We start from the raw sequence: 9,065 nt of genomic DNA on the forward strand, positions 1-9,065 counted from the left end.
GGAAAAGCCACAAATTAAGTGTGCGGTAATAGCAGGAAAGGAAGATCTCCAAAACCAGAGACATAAACAACACCTAGAAGAAGCTTCTTCAAATGCCAAAATGGTGTCGCAATTGGCCAGCACCTGCTGGGATGATTGAACCTCTTCCCCATTCCGAGCACGTTTCAGCCATTGTGACGGTGAGTTTGCCTAGCTTACCCGCACCGCACATTGTTGAAGTCCGTCCTAACCACCCCAAAGGGAAACCAACCCGTGAGGGCACGAAGTATCGGTGAATTCATTTTGCGAACCTGCAAGCGAGAAACCGAATGAACACGCGCCAGAAAGCTTACGGCGTGCGTTGAAGCTGAAACGTGACCCGGTTTCGTTTCAGAAGTGTAGTAGAACTTGGAGTAGAACAGCCGAAACATGGAGGTTAAATCGTACACGTTCCGCCTTCTTCCGGAAAATGTGCTGATTGATTGTTCTTGAGCTGAAAAATATGCAGTTTGTTCTCAATCGAGCGGCCCAAAAGCACTCAAAACACATGTTACACGATGTTTTGGGTTTATTTACAGCGATAAATCGAACTTAATGCTAGCGAGCTATGATGTTCTTTTCGTTTTTTTTCTTCTGCAATTTGATACTGCCTCCGTGCATCTCTTGTGCATTTCTTTAAGCTTGCCCTATTGCTTGCTTTAATACTGGTATTTGTAAAACCAAATGCTTCTTCTTTTGTAATGCGTTAGGAATTACACTGCACCTTGTCCTTTGCGGTTGTTCTTCAATTTCAATATCTTCAATATTTCAATTCTTCAATTAGTTCCTTAGTTAAACGGACAGTTCATGTTCTGCTCCATGTGAACACAGTATCCTCCAGTCACACTAAAAACAAAAGGAAAGAACAGTTCCTAAAATTGAATACTAATAAAATCGCCAACTTGTCTTACTTTCCCGGTGTATCCTGCCCGACGGTAAGCCATTTCATTCGCACACGGTTCGACTTCACGAAGGGTATCCGGTTGTCTGGCACACATCCGGACGGGCAACGGAACGCACGCATCGGTCTGGAGGCTAGAATGGCATTGGCAAGGTAGCACACTCAGAAAGTGGCTACATCGGGCTTGTTCTGTGAAGTGACATTAAACATTTAAAACATCTGAACATTGAAACAGTATTGGGAAGTTAAATGTATTCTTACTAATTCGATCACCCTCACAATAAGGCTGCACTTGGCCACCGTTGATGCAAAGTCCACCCGGCCGGAAAACGAGCTTTGCCCGAGCAGGCCGGCATTGGTGTGTATGATGCACCGAGCGGGCATCATCCCTTGTTAGACGAAACTTTTCGATGCATGCTTCTCTATTAAGGGTCGTGCTGGATCGAGGCCTGCAAAAAAGAAGCAATATTTGTAACACTTTGTCTTTAAATGAGATCGGACCGGATAAAATTCAAAGAAAGCTTCACCTATAATTTTATACTGCTTTTTCGTTAGATGGTTACTCATCATGCCGCATATGTGTGCCCCAAGGGAGTGTCCTACGCACGTGATCTGTTTGCTTGTACAGCCGGCAAACGTTAAGAAGGAATAAAGCTGTGAAAACAAAATATTTATCCGAATTAAATCGACTCCTCAAAGCATGCTTATGAGCTTAGATTCATACCTGTGCCGTACACTGCGACACCAGTTTGGTGTTGGAAAGCGATGAGAAGTAGCACGGATACTGTGACAACACCTCCCAGTCGACTGCAAACACGTTGAACTTACGCGAAAGGTAGGCTACGAAAAGCGAAAAAAAAGACAGGTAGAACAGTTGTAAAAGCTCGCGCACGTGTCGGAAAGCTCTGCGCGAAACGCTTCAACCGGTGGCGAAGCGTTTCGCCTACAAATGAATCGTTTTTGTGAGGTATTATTTTTAAATTCAATTTTTGTCTTGTTACTGCATTAAATGGTGTAATTTTCTTCTAGCTTCAAGGAGTTTTGCTGCATCATTACCGTCCTTCAGGAACATTATGTGCCGGCTCGTCTGCGTCCCGTTGAAACCATGGATGATGATCGCCGTCTGCTGGTTCGTTTTGAAGCCGACCTTGAAGATGGACTTCGGCTCGTTCATATCGATGATTCGCCCCTTCCGAAAGGTTCTGTTAAATGGCGTGTGGCAATCCATGCAAATGAAAGCAAAATTAGTGATAGTTATGGTGCTAAGCGTTTTGTCGATTTATCGCTCCTATTATCGTTTTTTGTTTCCACCGGTAGAAGAAGGTAGGAAGTAGTGCAAAGTGAACGAAAATTGCACCCAGCGAAAGATAGATCCCGTCCCGTTTGCACCGAAATTATTATTACCCGCTGCGTTGGAGCAGAACGTCACCAAAGCAAGGTGAAGGCTTCGGCCGTAGTATGTAAATGAGAACGAACGAAAGCGCACGCGATCGGCAGCAACTGAAGAAAAAAGAAGGCCGGAAAACAAGCGGCAAACATCTTCCCGCGGAAGTGACGGGATTCCATCCGGGGCACCCAGGAAGAAGGGTGGTGAGCAGCCGTTGCAGTGAAAATGCTTCACGCGCCATGTGCGGGAGGTTTAAAAAGTTGCAGACAATCAACGCAGCAAGCGACGCTTGTAATTGTTATTACAGATTATCTTTTCCGTTTGCTATATCCACCTATGCGTTTGAGATTCGATTGAAGATTTTAGTAGAAGGGGAAAGACAAAATCAAGTACACTGATGTGCAAATAAATATCACTTTATTTAACGTAAGACAATACATGTCAACCAAACCAGCGGCAACACAAATGAAACTTGCGATTAATGTTTTGTCCATCACACTCACAAAAGGAAGGAAGTTCGGATCGGTCTGCTGCATCGCAGTGCATTGTAATTGTTTTCGCGAAAGGGTGGAAAGATGGGAAGAATTAATTCATACCGCCGGGCGAAAGTAACACCTCCAGCCTCGACATGCACTTCCTGGGCGTGTTGGAAGCGATCTTTGATTGCGGTTGTGATAATGCAAACAGCAAGAAACAAAGCACGCATCATGCACGGATGATCGCAAGCCTTTTTCCCATAACGATGGTGATGACGGTTGGTTCCATGCATGCTCAGTCGATGAAAGACATAAACCCTGCCACCAGCACCTTCAGCTGAGGGACTCCGTTCAATTTTGCACCCATTTTTATTATTATTAATAGATCGAACCCAAAGAAAAGCTCAGGTGACGAAAAGGGCACGACGGTGATTATGACTCAATTTAAATCGTATCAGTTAGAGAGGGTGCAGCAATTCTTCGGGGGCACGGCAACAGTGCCCTGGTGTCACACATTTCCTGCCGTACAGTTCCTTCTGACTTTCACTTTTCTTGAGGTTTCGATCTCTTGTGCTTTCCTTCTCGCACACGGAAAAGCACCCCGATTAATTGCGATGATGTAATTGGGCGTCGAGATGGTGTTGATGGATAAGATATTTCATCAGAATGTAGTCGGCATCTCGGCCCTCAATCGGTAGCTCCTTGGGTAGTTTAAAGATCTTAAACGCAAGCAAAACATACACTCCATGGGAAACTATTCCACAAGGCAGCCAAGAGATGATTCCGTGCATCGTTAGCGTTTGATCGTGTTGGGTAAGGTAGTCACATCGCCTTGCGGAAAAACGAAAAACAAAACCCCCACCGACAACGGCAAATGTGCCATTTAGTGACTTCAATGCGCGTACCACGGTAAGCAACGAACCCAGCGAAGCAAACACGAACAACAGCATGCAGTTGTCGCAGAGTGCACACAGTGGGACTTTCTTCTTCCGGCGCTTTCCGTTGTTGTTCCGCCTGATCGCTCGATCTTCGTGTGTCGCATCGGGTTAACCTTGCCGGCAGGGGTTTCTGCTAACTAAATCAGGCGGTGGAGAGGCAAGGATCACGATTCTGGTGTGCCCGTTGGTGCCTGTTTCCCATAAATGGTGCCCATTTTATGAATCTTCTGTGACACTGTGTACGAGGAAGAACTCATCATAGAGAAGGGCGTGCAAAAAAATAGGCAGTCTGTACGCTATGAGATTTACAACTCTTTAACGTTTGATACTGAAAAGGTTGTGAGGGGAAAGAGAGTTTCGTGCATGTGTGGATAGGTATTTTTTATTTGAAAATTGAACTCTCCCATGGAGATACTGTCGCCTCGGAATACATGACAGTTTGGTTTTTTAGTGTCGCTTGTATTGAAACGCACGAAATTGAAAGTTTTCTTAAAAACCCAAGAAAAATGCTTCCGGAAAATTCCTTTTCTCTACCAGAATGAAGAAATTACGGTGTTTAAAACATAAATGAGCACTAATAAATAATAGCAATGCCGAATTCAACATCCAACAGGAATGCTTAACCATTATTGCGAACCTATCTTCAACCGGTATGTGGAAGCACTCGGTTAATTGATCGATACAGTTAGCTTCTTCCCCTGTTTCGCGTTGAGTGGCTAGAATTTTGCAGCTGTTGAAGAAGCTCGCACCACAACCACAATAGGAAAAGGGAAAGTAAACTCCAGACGTGGCTCCAAACATATGATTACGTCGATTATTAAAACGGTCCACTTGAATCTTCAATAAACGGCTGCAAAACAGGAGGAAGTCGTATTCGATCGGATGAACTATGCTGTAAAGATTTGCTTTGTACGCCAAGAAGTGCTTTGTGCAAATAGTGCGTAGCCATCATTGAGAGCTAACGGAGATACTACAAGATGTAAAGGAATTCGCATCATTCCGGAATGCTATTGTAAAGTAATCAATCACCATTCAATTAGCGTTGAAGCCGGCACGAAAAGAGACGTTTCCGTGAGTGTGTCGAATTAATTGTTTTACGATCACGCACGCTTACAGGCGATGTTCATGATCGTTGGGGTGAGCCAACAATGATGTGCTACTTTCCGGATTTATAGAAGAAACACGCGTAACTGGTTTTAAAGGAATATCATGGTTCAAATGAAATACTTCGCTGCATAGAAATCGAAGGAAGAAGGATGAACTACGAACTTGCTGAGCTATACGGCGAACCAAGCATGCTGACAGTGGCGAAGGCTGACAGGATATGTTGACAAGGGCATGTGGTGAGGATGCTGGACTCATTCCCCATCAAGAAAGTGTTCGATAGCGATCCCCAGTTCGACATGAGGTGTATGGAAGCACAGCGAACTCGATGGCTGGGTCAAGTGAAGAGAGATCTGTCTGAGATCGAGTGTCTAAATGGATGGGAGGCTGCAGCCAGTGACTGAGGTCGCATCCTGGAGCATGATTGTTGACCAGGCCATGTCACGGAGAAGTATTCTATCGCGCCAAGTAAGCCAACAAAAGAGAGAGAGAGCTTTATAAATATGGTCATTTTTAAGTAAAGTTTTAAGTTACATAGCTACAGTTTACAGTCTTAAAATGAAATTAAACATATGCATCGAGTACCTAGAAACTTTTCAAAATACTCAAATACTTAAAAAGTGTAATAGTGTATTTTTCTCAAATTACAATATGTAAAACATGATCCTCATGAATGATTGATCATAAAACAATGAGTGTGTGTCAACGCTCTCATCCTGCACGATGCTGCTCCAAATCCAAGACTTACAGACAACTTTACCGTCCCTTGGCCGCCATCAATGGCCGCGTTTAACGACCACGCGGGAGATGTTGATTACCGCGTACCTTATTATCTTTAATCGATCTACAACGATCACGAATGGTGCACAGGAACGACAGCATGATGCTAATTTAATGTACAACCGTCCGGCACAGCAATTGCGGCAAGGGCAGACGATACAAGCAGTCAAGACGCTGCTATGATAATGAAATTTCACTCTCACTGATTGTGCGTGAGCTAGTTTGTTGTTGGCGGGAGATGGCTTTTCACTGCAAAGGAAGCTTTGTCATGTCCTTGAGCGAATGGGGCGTGTGCGGAGGAAATCCGGCCTGCACGGCCGGGAGTAGAAAGTGAAAACGGAACCAGTTTGTGTGAAGGGTACTCATTAGACGGGAGAGGAGCAATAAAATTCTTCCCCTTCGATCAAACTGTTCCCAATGCATGCATCCAATGCGTTGCAGTTCAGTCCCGTGCGCATTAGTAGCACAGTGACCCACAAATGATCATCACCCCGCCAAGGTTTGTACTGCCGTGGCGTGGGCAGTGCAAGTGCAGTTGTTAGTTGTGCAATTGAAGCGGAAAACCGTTACGCAGCTTTCGATCGTATTTTGGTGACCCTTTTTTAGCTTTGCCCAGGTTTCGAGAGATGCCAAATGCCATGACACCATGCAATAATAGTTCCTGTAGCAAAACAGGATTTCCTGCTTCCCGGGAATCGAAAAACTAGTTGGAATGGAATCTGCAAAGGTGAAGCTACTGACACCGCTAGCTACTTGGTCGCGCGAGACGTTTGGAATGGCATTCAAACACCCTTTTGAGTGACATGGTTACACCGGTATTTGCCGTTAAAGAGAGCCGAACTTCTACGACGTCTCGAGTTCCCTATTTATGTTGTTTTAGAGAAAAGAAAGTTCATTTTGCGAATGACATCCTTAGTAAGTTTTCGCATTCGTTCGTTAATCTTTTAAGGGCCTAATTAAAGCATTATAACACAAAGCATTAAACAAAAAGTGTATGATCTTCAGCTGTCCTAGGATTACTTATATCTGTTGATCGTTTATTCGCTAATACGCCACCAAGCGAACTTGAATGACTAATGCGCATCTCAAGCTGAACATGAAAAAGTCTCCCTTAGCTACCAACATCATTAATCACTTGCAGTTGCAGTTTTCACACAGCAAACATTAAAACTCATCACATCGTTAACTGGTGACGTTTCTCCCGGTGTGTTGCTTATTCTGCAAACACAAGAAAGCAACACACGATAGACGCGATAGGCCAATGCTCTATGTACGACTATTGTCTAGCGCACCCCTTGCTTCTGTTTTATTTTATGCAGTCGATTGTCTTTACAGGTGCAACGTTAATTTCCTCTTCTTGGGCGTGCTGCTACCACGGTTGAGAGGCCGCTGCTGAACCTGGGATTGTTTTATTATCCTTTGCTCAAGCCTGTTTCGTTATTTAGTTCGAGATACAAATTCCCGTAAATAGTCGCTTTCGCCGTTTTGGTAGATGGTGTAAATCAACACCTCAAGCAGCAGCACGTGTGGCTAGTGTTTTCCTAGAGGCTTTAGGAGCGTAGTGTAAGGGGCGAAACTAAAGACAATAAATAGACTGGAGTGTGGTGCGGCAAGTCGTAAAAATTAGCGGAATCGATGTGCTCCAAAAGTCAGATATCATGGTTTTATTTCAGCAGGGGGTTCTTAATTATTTCATAGACAACCAAAGCTTGTTATCTAGAGAAATTAATTGAACCATAATAAGGGCATTATTATGAAAGAGTTATATAAAAAACTGTTCTTTTTCTATCTATTCCACAAGCAGAAATGGGCGCAACCCTTCTTAAGTTGACAATCAGTTCTAGCTTTTCTTATAGTTAAAATCAATTCCAAACCATACTTACGGTGTGTAGAGGAAAAACTTTATGTCCTCGTGTGGGCACTCGTAGTTCTTTGTCCACATGCAGCGAAAGAAGTTGAGATCCAGCACGCCACCCTGAAAAATGGCGCCTATCCCTGCCGGCAGCCGACAGAAACGCAAAACAGAACAGAAGAACAATGTGTCAAACGAAGGACATGTGAAGGTGCAGCAATTTGCTTCATTACACGCAACTACTAAATCGATCACTAATCACTAGCTCATTAAACCGCAAACCCACACCATATGCTTAATCAACCCCAACTAATTTGTGAGAAACTCTTGGCTTTTTGTGCAAAACAAAACACAACAGAATCACTTTTACTTGCAAAACAAATGCTCCCAATTAAGTGCAGTGTAAGCTACCGGACACCTCAATTTACCTGCCAGCAGCGATAGAACGGTAAGCACGCCGAATAATAGCCTCATAATGGCTTGTTCACTTGCTTTTTGCGACGGTTTACGGCAGCTTTTCACAGGTTTTGTTTTGTTATTTTGAATTTGGACACACGTGTTTCGGAGTGGCGTTTGAACAATTACATCGGAACCATTTTTAAACGCACTTGCCCGAGGAGTGGAAGAATTGCGGCTCGGATCACTCACATCACTCAATACGCAAATAGAATATTCTTTTCACTAACGGAAAGTGGTTGTAAGAAACAGAAGGAAAGAACGCATGCAAGCTGTTTGGGAACCGGGATTGCACCGGTTTGAATCCAGCTATCGGGACAAATTACGTTTAATTTCACTGCCGGAGCTGGATGGATAATTCAATTTTTCCACTTATTTCCACTTTTGATTCACATTCTATTTATAATTCAGATTTAACAAACACTTGTTGGATGGTCAGAATTTTTTCACTTTGCACGCGCATTAAGCGAAAGGAAGAAACCCCGACCGAACGGAATACCGATCGAACCGCGAACGAACCGCGCTGGTCGAGAGCAGCAGCTGAAATGAGCTTTTCGCGTTTTCTTCCGCCCGATGGCATGCTCGCCCATGCTTAACCATCCGAGCATTGCCGCTTTGTTTGTGGGCTTGCGCCAGCCATGGGAAGCTGTTTTTCTCACCCATTTGCTTTTCCACGGCGCGTCACGAGCGATTCCACGCGCGCTGGGCAGACGTCCTGAGCTGAGGGTGTTTTTAAGCGAATGTTCAAACAAAAGGGTCCAAGGCAGACAGTCCAAGGGATGGGGTTTTCCCATTTGCTTCACTTTGTTTACAATCACGCAGCAACAAACACTTCCTTTAACTCAATTAAACACCTTCTTGTGATTCCGCACAGTGTGAAGGAAGCGTTTACACCGCCCTTTCTGAAGCTTTGCCGGGATGCTGGGCAAAGCTCAACCAGCACTGCCGTTGCCGGGCAACACACTAAACTGCGGAAAAGAGTCGTACCTCAGGAGGCATAGGGAACGATCGAATAAACCGGGACACACTGGTAAGTATCTTTCGATGCAAAACTTAAACTGGTACTGGTTGGAATTGACCGCAAATAGTGCACGAAAAACAACAACAAAAAACCGGTCCGAAAGGAGTGCGCAAGTGGTTTGTTTGATTTTCT

General features: G+C 44.3%; 1 pseudogene; it reads right to left on the reverse strand.

Annotated features, from left to right (window-relative positions):
* Window positions 1-538: 538 nt before the first annotated feature.
* Window positions 539-7,942, reverse strand: LOC120905219 (annotated as a pseudogene).
* Between the last annotated feature and the right edge of the window lie 1,123 nt (window positions 7,943-9,065).

This window comes from Anopheles arabiensis, chromosome 3, assembly GCF_016920715.1.
Source record: "Anopheles arabiensis isolate DONGOLA chromosome 3, AaraD3, whole genome shotgun sequence".
In the NCBI taxonomy this organism is placed as follows: Eukaryota; Metazoa; Arthropoda; class Insecta; order Diptera; family Culicidae; genus Anopheles; species Anopheles arabiensis.